Raw genomic sequence first — 13,677 nt, 5'->3', positions numbered from 1 at the left:
AGTTAGTAGGCCCTAAAAGGTGCCACCAAAATGCAAGACGTTGCAGCCCCCAGTTGCGGGAACATAAGTAGGCGTCGCCACCCGTATTTCGTTCTTGCGCTTTTTCTGGCTTAAGAAACGCCTTATCGTTGTAAGAGGGGTGTTTTTGGTGTTGTAGAACGGTAATTTACTGATGCAGAAGAAATCATTTTTCACTTTATTCTCCCCTTAAGCATTTGCTTCCAAAATTTCAGGATACATGGCAAAGCTGCTTCATAAAATGATGACGCATTCTGTCTGTGTGTGATGAACCGCACCAGCACGGTGCAGTGCAATAGTGGACAGGAGGAAGACGATGTTTTGAAATAAAAAGAGCTTTGCAAAGCTGCCATGTATCTTGTGTTACACTAGTCGGCAGGATCAACCGTGTGCTACATCATGGCAACATCCCAAAAAGCCATGAACGTCACATAGTACTCTGGAGCACTCGAGGACGTTCCCTTTCAGAAGTGGTGAAGACTGCGGCCGCTGCATGGACTGAGGGAGACAAGCTGTGCCATTCCTATGATTACCTTGAAAGTGAGGCCTTCCGATGGTACCTTATCAAGGTGCTTGACACTAAGGCATCTCCGGAGACCATCGCTCGATGCATGAAACAACGCTTTGCAAGCAACATGGCAGATCCTTTGCGTCAGATCATTCATTGTCGGCTAAAACCGGGCCAGAGCCTGAAGTACTACTACAATGAAAAAAAAATCTGTCGCGGACGCCTTGCCGACCTAAAGAACGCGCACCTTATATCAGGGCGCATCGACAGCCATCTCGCTGCATTTGAGATGGCTTTTGCTGGTCTTAACCCGCTTACACCAGCGACGTGGATTCGAGCAGCTCTGCAAGTACAGTCAACTATGCAGCGAGTTAAATCACAGCGCGTTCTACCAGGGGGAGCAGGCAGATCAACGCAACGCAGCAAGCGGTAGCGCCCATCAGCGTCCACTTAGAACGCCGATACGAGTACCTGCATTCAAATGCAGACACTGCGCAATTGACGTGTAACTCAGAAAACAACACATGTTCGCTCAATCAACCTGTGATTTTAACGGTAGTGTGACATAGGAGGTTATTTTCTCTATAGCAGATTGCGGCTCATGCCGCGCTCTGTACCACTGTCCAGGCAAATGCATGTAAACATCCCACATACACAATAATTTAGTGGCAAAGCGAACTTCCACACTAACAAGATTGCGTAAAATAATATTTTTGTTCACAGGTTTAAATTATTTGTTTTTGCTTCGTGAATTACAAACTTCATGCGATGTAAAGATCAGCTTTTGTTTTGTTTTGGATCCGACCGCTGGTACGATCTGTTGGGAACTCGGCGCTGACGCCCGTGGTTGTACCTGGGTCGCAAGCCCCAAGGGTAGCGTTGGCCTGGCGGCCTGGGGTACAACTGGAAGCATACGAAGGTCCCGGCAAAGCATGAGTCGACTGGTAACAACGAAACAACTTGTTTATTTTAACATCGCAAAGAGTTGGCGGTCAGGTTGACCGAAGTAGAGAGACGGGAGAGCACTTCACTCAACAGAAGAAATCGGAGCCCTCCTTTTGGCGTCCGGGGGCAGCTGTTTTTATACTCTCGCAGTTGAGGGCAAGAAGGAACCCCTCAAAAGACGAGCACGTGAATGTACAATGGGCTAATGGTGACGCACACTGTCGTAGCGATGCCGTAGCACCATGTCGAGCACGATCTCGTAGCACCCTGTCGTGGCGCTGCCGGTCGGACACAATGACTGTAATGAGATCCCTGCTTTGGCATCGCCTGTTTCGGGCACAATGACTGGAATGCGAGGATGATCCCTAGGCGGTCGCATCGCCGCAGTCGCGCCTGGAAACACCTGGCGATGAGTGTTGCGGCGACGACGATCGGGCCAAAATGTCTGCCGCCCCGCCGCAGTCGCGCCGGCAAAACCACGTGTCGCAGGCGAAACGCAACAGACCGCCCCGCCGGGGGAAGGAGATCCCGATGGACAGGGGACTGCATCCGCTGTCCGGAGGGATGTCGCTCGATGATGCTCATAACCGAAGTCGGGCGTCCCTCGACGTTTCTTGAGCGCAGCGCACAGAGAAGGCCTCGTTCTCTCGTTCAGGTTCGCACGGGACACTGCAAATTGACTTCGGGAGAGTTCACATTTTTGTTCTCGTTCCCGGCAAGCGTTAGAACTACGCTGAAACTCAACCGCTCAGTCAGCAAGCACGGCACAACCCTCACTAAGCCCTGCCAGGCTCTTGCCCCTTTTTATACCACTGCCTAGTTCCTTACAGTAGTCTAGCATCACTCAGAACGCGTCCACAAATTGGAAAATTGCACTAGAAAGCATATCATCACTTTGAAACACTAAACAAAAGCAATATGTTAAAAAAAAATCCTGCCTCAGGAAGAAAACATCAGTAACAAACAATTTTGAGGCTGATTCCTACGTTAGGGGCTTCGACTTAAGCCATCGGCGTTACCCTTGAGACTCCCCTTTTTGTAACGCACCTCAAAGGAATATTGTTGTAAAGCGAGGCTCCAGCGCAGGAGGCGGCCATTTTTGGGAGAGATGGTCTGCAGCCATTGGAGAGGGCAGTGATCCGTCTCAATGATAAACCTCGAGCCGGCTAGATAGCATGACAATTTCTGAACGGCCCACACGAGACACGCACACTCTTTCTCGGTGGCGCTATACGCCTGCTCACGACTGGTCAGCTTACGACTAGCATACAGGACGGGGTGTTCTACTTCTCCATTTTCCCGTTGGCACAGTACAACGCCCATGCCTCGCTCACTAGCATCGCACTGAACAATGAACCCTTTTGTATAGTCTGGCGATCGTAGCACAGGCTGGCTTGTTAGGGCACTCTTTAGGGCGCTAAAAGCTCTTTCCTTGGTCTCGTCCCAGACGACTGTTTGAGGCTCTGTCTTTCTTAGAGCATCCGTCAGGGGAGCCGCGATATCAGAGTACCTAGGGATGTACCTCTGATAGTAGCCGGCGACACCCAAGAACGACCGAATATCGGTCTTGGTGCGCGGTTGCGGAAAGTCTCGCACAGCGGCCACTTTTATTTCAGAGGGGCGGCGACGACCCTGACCAATCACGTGACCGAGGTAGACAACCTCGGCCTGTGCTAACTGGCACTTAGGAGCCTTGACTGTCAAGCCCGCTTCGCGCAGGCGGGTTAGCACTGCCCGCAAGTGTGTCATATGCTCAGACCAGGATGCGGAGAATATCGCTACGTCGTCTAGATACGGTAAAGCGAATTCTTGCTGTCCCCGCAACACTTTATCCATGAGACTTGAAAAACAGTATGGCGCGTTCTTCAAACCAAAACTCAACACTTTAGGACGGAATGTTCCCATTGGTGAAATGAACGCCGCATACCTACTAGCCTCTTCTGTAAGTGGAACCTGCCAATAACCCCTGACAAGATCTAGGGTGGAAATAAACTGAGCGCTACTAACTTTCTCAAGGCGCTCCTCGATGTTAGGGATCGGATAAATTTGATCCTTAGTGATGGAATTAAGCCTGCGGTAGTCGACGCAAGGACGAGGTTCCTTGCCCGGTACCTCAACTAAAATCAAAGGGGAGGTATAGTCACTCTCACCTGCCTCAATAACACCGAGCTGTAGCATTTTCTTTACCTCAGCCTCCATAATATCGCTCTGGCGGGGTGACACCCGATACGCCTTGGATCGTACTGGCTCTGTGGAGGTAAGTTCTATATCATGAGTAAGTACAGAAGTCCTACCAGGCCTCTCAGAGAACAGACCTTGAAACTCTTGTAATAGCTGGTGTAGTTCGGTTTTCTGCTCGGGCGACAGCGGTGCTTTACTGATAAGGTCACTAGTGACTTGACCGGTGTCTTCCCTGTTCGTCACTGAGCCTAGTCCTGGAAGCTCGACCGGAAGCTCTTCAGGAACGTTTACCATCATGCACACCACTGCTTCCCTTTGTCTATAAGGTTTGAGCAGATTACAGTGGTAAACTTGCTGTGCTTTCCGCTTTCCTGGCAGACTTACCACGTAGTTAACGTCCGACAGTTTCTGAACAATTCGTGCTGGGCCCTCCCACTGCACGTCTAGTTTGTTGTTTAGCGATGTGCGCAATATCATGACCTCATCGCCAACCTCAAAACGACGGGCCCTGGCTGTCCGATCATAATAAACCTTGGCCCTCTGCTGGGCCTTTGTCATTGCTTCACCTGACAACTCCTGTGCCCTTCTTAAGCGTTCGAGGAGCTTAAGCACGTACTCCACCACGACTGGGTCGTCGCCCCTACCTTCCCATGATTCTCGAAGCATGCGAAGCGGAGATCGAAGCGAGCGACCGTACACCAGTTCAGCTGGCGAAAACCCCGTAGCTGCATGCGGCGCGGTCCTTAAAGCAAACATCACCCCAGGCAGACCCAGCTCCCAGTCAGTTTGATGTTCAAAACACAAGGCTCTCAACACGCGCTTCATGACGGAGTGGAGCTTCTTAACGGAATTCGACTGTGGGTGGTACACTGAGCTGTGTAGCAGCTTTACCCCACACCTTTCGAGAAAAGTTGTCGTCAAAGCGCTAGTAAACACTGTGCCCTGATCTGATTGAATTTCCGCAGGAAAACCAACTCGCGCAAATATGGACAGTAGTGCATTGACTATCTCAACTGAGCTGAGTTCTTTAAGCGGCACTGCTTCAGGGAACTTTGTCGCTGGGCAGATCACAGTCAAAATGTGTCTGTACCCCGTGGCTGTTACCGGCAGAGGTCCCACAGTATCAATAACGAGCCGTCTAAAAGGCTCCGTAATGATAGGTACCAATTTCAACGGCGCCCTCGATTTGTCCCCTGGTTTGCCCACCCGCTGACAAGTGTCACATGTCCTCACGAAATGGTCTGCGTCCCGAAAACACCCTGGCCAATAGTACTCTTGCAAGAGACGGTCTTTAGTTTTCTTAACTCCTAGGTGTCCGGACCACGAACCCCCGTGTGACAAGCGCAACAGATCCTGACGATAGCATTGAGGCACGACCAGCTGATCGAACTCCACTCCTCTGCGGTCTAGATACTTCCGGTACAGGACTCCACCCCTTTCCACAAAACGCGCAGTTTTCCTGGCGATACCTTCTTTGACATTGCAGCGCACGTTTTCCAGGCTGCCATCCTTTTTTTGCTCGGCTATCAAAGCCGTCCGGCTGACTTTTAGCAACCTATCAAGTCCGTCTGACGTAGGCGCGATGAGCAAATCAGTAGATAGCTCTTCTAACTTTCCCGCGTCGGGCGTTTCCTCTCCAGTATCTGGCGCCTTTAACGTTACAGACTCTAGTTTATTCAGTTCGGGCGTGCTCGGCATATCAGCTTGCTGCGCCTCTGACCCTTTTTCGTTGTTTGATAATGTCGGCCCCGCAACTACCGCCTTTGCAGCGAGCTCCCGAACCTTCGATCTGGTTAAGGCCTGAACACTAGCTTCACCAAACAAAAGCCCCTTCTCGCGCAGGAGGTGATCGGACCTGTTTGAAAATAGGTACGGGTACTGGGGTGGCAGCATAGATGACACTGCCGCCTCTCTCTCAAGCGCTCCGAAAGGTCCTTCAATAAGCACCTTTGCTACTGGCAGACACACGCTATGAGCTTCCACGGCTTGCTTGATCCACGCGCACTCGCCCGTGAACATATGGGGTTCTACGTAAGATGGGTGAACTACATCCATCGTAGCTGCGGAATCGCGAAGCACTCGGCACTCTTTCCCGTTCACGAGGAGGTCTCGCATGTAAGGCTCGAGAAGCTTCATGTTCTCGTCCGTGCTGCCTATTGAAAAAAACACAACTTTTGGTGTTGTTTCCGGACACTGCGCCGAAAAGTGACCCGGCTTCTGGCACGTATAACACAAGCGCGCTCGCCTCATCTCGAACCGCTTTCTGCGTTTGGCTGCCGCCGTCTCTTTACGTTTGGTCGGACTGCTTTCGCTCGCATCCGCACTACGCGTGTCCCCCTTTAATCTCATGGGCGTGAACTTCGGCCTCTCAAACTTCGAGCCAAATTCACCCTTTTGACCGTCCTTAGCTCCGCGAGCCCGACGCGTCACAAACTCCTCGGCTAGCTCAGCGGCTTTAGCCACCGTACAAACGTCTGGCCTATCCAAGACCCAGTATCGCACGTTCTCCGGTAACCGACTATAAAACTGTTCTAGCCCGAAACACTGCAGAACTTTATCGTGGTCACCAAACGCTTTCTCTTCTTTGAGCCACTCCTGCATGTTCGACATAAGCCTATACGCAAACTCTGTATATGACTCACTTCTGCCTTTCTCATTTTCCCGAAACTTCCGACGGAACGCCTCCGCAGACAGCCGGTACTTTTTTAGCAGACTCGATTTTACTTTGTCGAAATCCTCTGCTTCCTCTCTATCCAAGCGAGCGACTACGTCGGCCGCCTCGCCGGGTAACAAAGTGAGCAAGCGCTGTGGCCACGTTTCCCGAGAGAACCCCTGCTTCTCGCACGTTCGCTCAAAGTTAACCAGGAACAAACCAATGTCCTCTCCAAGCTTAAACGGCCGCATCAGGTCAGTCATTTTGAACAATACGCGTTCTCCTGCACCGTGTGCCTGACTTCCATTACGAGCGCGTTCCATCTCTACCTCGAGACGCTTCATTTCCAAAGCGTGTTCGCGCTCTTCTTTTTTCTCTTGTTGCTCTCGCTCTTTCTGTTCTTTAAGTTCACGCTCTTCTTTTTCTTTTTGCTCTTTAAGTTCGCGCTCCTGTCTTTTTGACCTCTCCTCGATAGTCTCAAGGCATTCCGACAGCTCGTCATCCTCAGCCTCTAACTCAAGAATAGCCTTTAGCAGTTCTGGTTTTCTGAGTTTGTCCGAGACATCCAGACCCAACTCTCTTGCAAGCTCCAACAATTTCGGTTTGCGCAACGACTTCAAATCCATGGCTGCTCTGAATGCTGCTTTCTCTACTGCTTACTATTGTCTTGCCGCAAACTAACCCGGCAGCAACGACAACCACAATTACCAGCTCTGTTTCTGACACTAACAAAAAGCCTGGCAAAGCTCAGAAGAAGAAAGTCCCGCACTCACCAAACCTCGCAGGCAGGAATTCCGCGCAGTCGTTCCGCTGCAGGCAACCAGTCGTCACACAGGGCTCGTTGCACTGCTCCCGGATCGTCGTTGAGCTGCTCAGCATACAGTCAACTGCATCTCTTCGCTGCTGGCCTCCGTTGTCGCGATCTCACCGCTGGCAGACAGTTGTTTGAAGTCGTAGGCGATCTCACCGCTGCCAACCAGATGTTTTGGATCCGACCGCTGGTACGATCTGTTGGGAACTCGGCGCTGACGCCCGTGGTTGTACCTGGGTCGCAAGCCCCAAGGGTAGCGTTGGCCTGGCGGCCTGGGGTACAACTGGAAGCATACGAAGGTCCCGGCAAAGCATGAGTCGACTGGTAACAACGAAACAACTTGTTTATTTTAACATCGCAAAGAGTTGGCGGTCAGGTTGACCGAAGTAGAGAGACGGGAGAGCACTTCACTCAACAGAAGAAATCGGAGCCCTCCTTTTGGCGTCCGGGGGCAGCTGTTTTTATACTCTCGCAGTTGAGGGCAAGAAGGAACCCCTCAAAAGACGAGCACGTGAATGTACAATGGGCTAATGGTGACGCACACTGTCGTAGCGATGCCGTAGCACCATGTCGAGCACGATCTCGTAGCACCCTGTCGTGGCGCTGCCGGTCGGACACAATGACTGTAATGAGATCCCTGCTTTGGCATCGCCTGTTTCGGGCACAATGACTGGAATGCGAGGATGATCCCTAGGCGGTCGCATCGCCGCAGTCGCGCCTGGAAACACCTGGCGATGAGTGTTGCGGCGACGACGATCGGGCCAAAATGTCTGCCGCCCCGCCGCAGTCGCGCCGGCAAAACCACGTGTCGCAGGCGAAACGCAACAGTTTACTCATATAAATACTTGCAAGAAGTAGCTAGGCATGGCGCAATATATAATACTCCTGATTTCATGTAGAAAACATTGCAACGTATACTGTTCAATAGTATTATCAAGGTGTATTTTAACTCCGAAAAACCAGCAGTGCACCCATGAATAAATTGTACTTGGAACACATGATATGAAGAAATGACATAAACTACTCCAGATGAATATAAAACCAGATTTTCCTTTAACATACTGCAAGGCCCTGAGCACCGATAACATGCTGAGATACTGACACATCATAGTAAGATTCAGGTACTGGAACACGTTTACACGTTTGGCTTTATAGCTCGATTTGCAGCGCTGGATTGCTAAGATCTTGTAAAATTACCGCTGACTGCAATTTTCATGAAATAAACAGCCGGATTATTTCAAACACATTACAGATATTTTTGCTATCAAGCAAGAACATATATTTAAAAGGACATTCGTAGAAGAAGGCAAACCAGTCGCAAAATTACACATTCACAATGCAACGTCATGGAATCGTATTGTTCTTTCTATCGCTGATGCAGTAAATCACAAAGATAATGAACAAACAATGAAAACTGCGTGTAACGTTCTCCGTCTACTCGCTGAATTGTAATGCAGCAGTTGGCTGCAAACACGTCGTATACCACCGCACATTTGTGGCACGCAACACATGGGACACATGCACAATGCACAGATTCGTGGGCCGCACGATAAACACACAAGGAACGAACGACAAGAGCACCACCCGCGCACACCGCACACACCAACACGAAAGCAAATGCGGACGAGACGGATGTAACCTGCGCCACACGAGCGACAAACACTCGAAAATTTGACGCTTTCCGACTGAAACTGTTAAAACGCACCCAGAAACATCGCAAACTGCACATGACAGCTGCAGCAAGTTACATGAAACGGAGTGACGGCGCAGGTATCACAGGCAGGAGCGCAAAACGTCACAGAGGGGATTCTGAACAACAATTCTCTCTCAACCGAAGTCAAATTGTTGAAATCACAACACCCGATGAGGGCTTCCTAACAATAACATAAACAGATATCGAAGGCCATGCTCTTCCTTGCTGCATTTCGGAGAAGTTATTGAAAACCAGAAATACCTGATAGAATTTCGTTCTGCGCTAAGCTGTTGGGAACAATACAGAAAGTTCGATGATCAATTTTGTATCTCAATAGCATGTGTCGTTGTGCGCAACACGACAAAAGACGAGAATGTACCAGTTACCGTAATGTACACTAAAGGGGACGCTCATCCCATTCATTCGTCTATCCTGTTCTCTATTTTATACGAGCCCGCTGGTTGTGAGTTCTGCTTCAACGTATTTTGCGTAGTAGGGTGGTTCTGTGTTTTTTGTAATGAAATGTGACTTCGCGCACACAAAGGTGCCAGAAGAAAGCTTCTTAGTTTCTCTCTGGAAACTCGCCGTATGCGTGGCGCGCTAGCCAAATGTAGACCAATGATTTCCATGACTTCACCTTTGTCCCGCTAGGCCTGGTTGTCGCGGAAACTTAGATGGAAGTCGCAAAGAAATGCGTATCAGCATGCCTCAGCTTCTCCAGTACGCAACAGCATATGTATTCTTCGAGTAACATCACAGCACCGCCAACCTAGAGGGCGCTTTTCGAGCGCGTCGCCACATTGGAAAGGTAAGTAATCATGCTTGGTAACCACACGCGTGTTGTGCGTACCTTTCGTGTGCGCATGCTTGGCTTGCTAACATACTATTTCCTACGTTTGCAAATCACTCATGCACAAGCTAAATGCACGCACAACACGCTTGTGGTTAGCAACCACGATTACTTAGCTTTTCCATGTTGCGATGCGCACAAATAGCCCGCTCGAGGTTGGCGATGCTGCGATGTTACTCCGAGCACAATTTCCACGAAAACCAGAAACTAAGGTGGTGGCATGAAAATCATTAGTCCACTTTTGTCTGGTGCGCCACGCATGCGGCGAGTTTTCAGAGAGACAGAATTATTTTCTGGCACTTTTCTGTGCATGAGCTAAGTCACACTTCATTATAACCAACATAAAACCACGCGATTACACAAACACTTAGTAGTAGCACGCACAACCAGCCGGCACCGTAGAATAAAGAACCAAATTTAGAGAAAGGAAACCGCACCTTCCACATTGGTGTGGAAATAAGAAGCGGCAGCGCATGAAACTTACCGGGGGGCCCGACAGATGGCGCTGCTTAAACAGGAAGCGGAAATCCAATTTTTGTGCAATAGTCAATATGGCCGCTTTTTACCGGTGGCGTACGCAGGGCATGCGCCGTGCTCGCTCTGCTGGCTTTGTAGCAGGCCTCAGCTGCCGCGTTTTAATTGCAAGGACAATAAAGAGCGTCTCCTGATGCTCATAGAAACAAGCTACGTTGAGTAAACAAGACGTGTGACTTTATTTACAGAAGAAAAGCAAAGCACCTATGCACCAAACCAATAACGCGAACTCGTAAACTGCTACTTTTGTCGTCAAACGTGGCGATCTGGTGACGAGTGACAATCAGTAGCGCAGGCAGATCAGACAATAGCCGCGTTTACATGAATACAGTAGAAGCATATCGCATTATCTTGCCGTATCGCATTCAGCTGATGTACCTTAGTTTACATGTATGTTAATGTCACTGGCTGGAGAGCTAGGGCCGCCTACTGTCAGATTTAAAAACGAGCCGCCTACTTCCGGTAAACATGCTTCTGCTGTAGGGCGCCAACAATCGCAAAGCGATTCCAGGCTCCCAACACCCTCAAGTTCAACAAATGGCCACAGAAGGCGAAAAAAATTGACCGCGCGGCGCTGTTAAAAACAAAAAACAAAAACAAGAATAGTACACCAATTAAAAATATTGCATCCGTGATCTCATTATCTCCCGCTAGAGCCACCGTAGTAAGCGGAATTTTAACCTACAAACTTTCTTCAACAATAAACGAAGCGTTTTTATTACATGACAAAGAGTACAAAATTATCATTCCTAATTTTACATTGTACTCTTTATTACCAACTTTCTTGTTTCTTGCCACATTGAACGCAAAATTGCGTTGAGCATCATAGACCTCCCACGTGACCTCTGGCTTGGATTTAAAATTTCACAGGTATGTTCGCGTGCACTGCAGGTACAGATTCTTTGGTTCGCACATCGGTTGGTTATTTTGTGCTAAAACCAGTTCATTGAGCTTCGATATCTCCCGTTACTTAACATGGGTGTGTAAAAGACCGAAAGCTAAGTTTCAGTCGCGAGCCATGTAGAACACGTCTGCATCAAAATGGGAGCCGGATGAGCTGCGACTAGGGAGGGCAATACCGGTGAGTCGTTTAACATTGGTGCTTCAATCGCTATGTAATATATTCGTCTCGTTAACTAACAGGCAGAGGCAACTTAACGAACTAGATAGTGCATTACATATGGACAGTCAGGACCATTCGTTGCTGTTTCTGAAATAAACTTGCAGTTGCGAGGCCATCATTATATACACATTTACGAAAGAGAAAGCGATATCGGAATGCACGTGACATTTTTCATCTCGTTGTAGCCGTAGCCATTGGTGACTGAGTAGCCTTAGCAATATATATATATATATACGTTTATTCTCGCTTTCACCGGCAACTTCTTTCGTCCACAGAGCCGAATAAGCGTTTGATAAACTGAAGCTGAAGTGCTCCATTTAGTGTATTGACCAGTTTGCAAGTTTTGGAATCGGGAACGGAATAGGTGGTAGCTGGCCGATGCCGTCGTCCAACTTATCGACGCTGAGGAAGTTGTTGAAGGGAAGGACTGCTTCTCATCAAGAACTAGAAGTATGGGTTTATTTACCGTATCTACATAAGGACGGTAAAAAATTATGGGATTTTACGTGCCAAAACCACTTTCTGATTATGAGGCACGCCGTTGTGGAGGACTCCGGAAGTTTTGACCACCTGGGGTTCTTTGACCTTCACCTAAATCTCAATACACGGGCGCTTTCGCATTTCCCCCCATCAAAATGCGACTGCCGTGGCCGGGATTCGATCCCGCGACCTCGTGCTCAGCGGCCCAACACCATAGCCAATGAGCAACAACGGCGGGTATATAAGGACGTTGCAGTTCATCAGTCTAGCATGACTGCGAGAGAAACCGCACTCAGCCGCCGAACAACAGTTGCTCATAAACGCTTTGTCCTCCCTAGATCCGTAGGTGAGGCAAAAACGGCAGTTCACCGTCAATTCGTAGCGTCCAACATCTTTGTAGTGGGCCCGCAATTTAGGGGGAGGGTCACACACACTTCCACAGAGGTTTTGCTGACCACGTCGAGGTGAGTGGATTCTTGGAGACACAATGCTTTGCCCGGGCAGGCGCCTCTTCATCCCAATGTTGACCCCGCAGACAATGCCCACCGCGTCCGTCCATGATTTCTAAGCCCTGTGAGACGGTCGTGCAAAATATCCTCCAGGGGCTCCCCTGCTTCAAACAGCGTACACGGCGAATCCACGAACTATGCTTGGTCCGCCGACCGCGTTTAGTCATAGCAATAACAACACTAAAATTTAGGCGGGACCCTCAAACGCAGAATTCAAATTAGCCTGCTTAAACCATCCGCATTGCTATGCAACTTTTCCTTGTTATATCTATCGGAGAAGTTGTACTCTTCGAAAGTGAGGCTCCATCGGAGCAAGCGGCCATTTTTTATGACATTTGATTGAGCCACGTAAGAGGACAGTGATCGGTCTCGAAGATGAACCTCGCTCCATAATAGTAACATGACCACTTGTGGGCTGCCAAGACCAAACAAGCGCATTCCTTCTCTGAAGCGTTGTAGGCTTCCTCTCTTACAGTTATTTTACGGCTGTCATCGAGGATAGGATGTTCCGCCTTATCGTCACCGACCTAAGTACGACGCCCATACCTCCACTGCGTGCATCGCACTGAACTATGAATTCCTTTCTGTAGTCTGGCGCGTGAAGCCCAGGACGAGAAACCAATAGCGTTTACAAACTTTGTAAAGCGTTCCATTTGCCCTTATCCCAGTGCATGCTATTCGGTGCGCCCTTTGGGAGGGCGTCCGTTAAAGGACTTCATATTTGCGAGTAATACGGAATGTACCGTTAATAGTACCCCACAAATCCCAAAAATGAACGAATGTCTGTCTTCGTGAGCAGCTGTGAGAATTCTCCAATCGTAGCTGTTTTCAGCTAGTCCGGCCATCTCGTGCCCTGAGCGACAACATGGCCCAGATAAGTAACCTGCCAGCAGCCAGACCTACACTTTTCTGCTTTAATCGTTAAACCGGCTTCCCTCAACCGTGAGAACATCTGTTTGAGGTGCGATACGTGCTCTTTCCAGCTGTCCGAAAAAGTTGGTACATCATCAAGATATGGCAAGGCGAACTCCTGCAAGTCTTTCAGGACAATATCTATTAATTAGGGAAGCTAAATGGCGCGTTCTTCAGCCCGAAGCTGAGGGCGAGAGGGCGAAAAGTGCCTACAGGTGAGATAAATACGGCATAGTGGCTGGGACTTTCTGAAAGGGGAACTGGCCAGTATCCCGGCACGACATGTATAGTTGAAATGTATTTAGCAGCGCTGACGCTTTCAATTCGTTCCTCAATGTTGCCTATCGGGTACAACTGATCCCTAGGGAGGGCCATTTAACTTCCGGTAATCAACACACGGAATAGGGTCTCTGTTAGTGATTGCAACAGGTATAAGCGGTGACGTATTGTCACTCTCAGC

Source organism: Dermacentor variabilis, chromosome 5 (assembly GCF_050947875.1).
Source record: "Dermacentor variabilis isolate Ectoservices chromosome 5, ASM5094787v1, whole genome shotgun sequence".
In the NCBI taxonomy this organism is placed as follows: Eukaryota; Metazoa; Arthropoda; class Arachnida; order Ixodida; family Ixodidae; genus Dermacentor; species Dermacentor variabilis.
The sequence above is the reverse complement of the archived record's forward strand: the minus strand, read 5'-3'. Positions refer to the sequence as shown.